The following is a 1,453-nucleotide window of genomic DNA, read 5'->3' as shown; positions in this document are numbered from 1 at the left end:
TTTTTTTGAGCATATAAGCAAGCTATTTTCTGTCACTATGAATCAGTATTATTGTTTTGTTTAATGGAGTGTATGTAAATACATGTGTTAATTGCTATTGACCTATCTCTCATATTTTTCTCATAATTTTGAGTGTAGTTATTATAGATGCAGAAAACCCTTTTCTACTAGTTACAAATCTTTCATCCCAGGGTTGGTCTCCATTAGTTGTCCTTGTTCTATGGTATGGATCACATTTTCCTGTTTCTTTATATATTCAGTAAATTTGATTGTATCCTAGATAGTATGAATAATATATTATGTAGACTCTGAATTCTGCTATGTTCCACCAAAGGGTGGAACTTATCTTTTGTTTCTTGGCTTAACTCAAACCCCAATCTCTGCAATCTTAATTCAGTTCGTTTTGCAACAGCTGGACTGTATGAAGCAGACCTCACATACCAGCAGTTCAGGAGTCACCAGAGAGTTAAGCAGAGTTTATAAACAAGACAGGGAGCTCCTTCTTCATGGTTCTTTTCTCTGGCTTGAATGTGTGCTTGGGACCAAGCCCAGAGTGGTGCTTCTCCATGAATTTGAACACATGTATCTAGTCATAAATCAGATATTTTGATCTCTATTTTCTATGATTTCATAGGTGAATACTCTATTTGTCAGAGTATTTAAAGGACATAAATGTGATTGTTCATGATTCAGATATCAAACCCCATTCTAAAACTCTGGTAAAACTAATAGAAACAACAAATATTTAGGTAGCATTTAAAACATACCAAGATTTTGTTCTAGAACTTTATTTATTTTAACTTATTCAACCTTCACCAAAACATATGAAGTTTACAGATGAAGAAACCGAGTCATGGAAGGCTGAAGATGACATTGCCAGTGAGTGTTGGAGCAAGGACTTCAGAGTGCATGCTCTTAACCACCATTTTCTGAACTAATATGTAGTAAACTACAATTTCATGGGAGTTGTACAGTTTGAGACTATTTTTGGATCATGTCTAAGGGTGTTTACTTCATAGTTTAGCTTATGATTTTATCTAAGTCTCATAACAGAGTTCTAGGGAAATGATAATATGAGGAACTTTAGAGTAAGCCTTTGGGTCACATTCACATTTGGCTTACATATATATAATAGTGGATTCTTTTTTAATCCTGAACTTATTAATATGATATGGAATCCATGGATAATGTTTTCAAATGATAAAATAAACTCTAGACTATGTGATCTAATAGAATATAAATTTTTCTGAATAATGATGATGTGTCTAATGTTTATAAGAAGCTAGATTCTTTACAATATAGTATATAATCATATGATACAGATTACTGTATGTGCTAGTGAGACAGACTCAATGAATCATAGTCATATTTTTTTAAATACTAATAATATGGAGAGTATCTAATTAGAATGTAGTTTCTCATTGAAATTAACATTGTATTTAAATACAGAATT

The sequence above is a fragment of the Orycteropus afer genome, unplaced genomic scaffold (genome assembly GCF_000298275.1).
Source record: "Orycteropus afer afer isolate SDZICR_OR568_19922 unplaced genomic scaffold, OryAfe1.0 scaffold00066, whole genome shotgun sequence".
NCBI lineage: Eukaryota > Metazoa > Chordata > Mammalia > Tubulidentata > Orycteropodidae > Orycteropus > Orycteropus afer.
The sequence above is the reverse complement of the archived record's forward strand: the minus strand, read 5'-3'. Positions refer to the sequence as shown.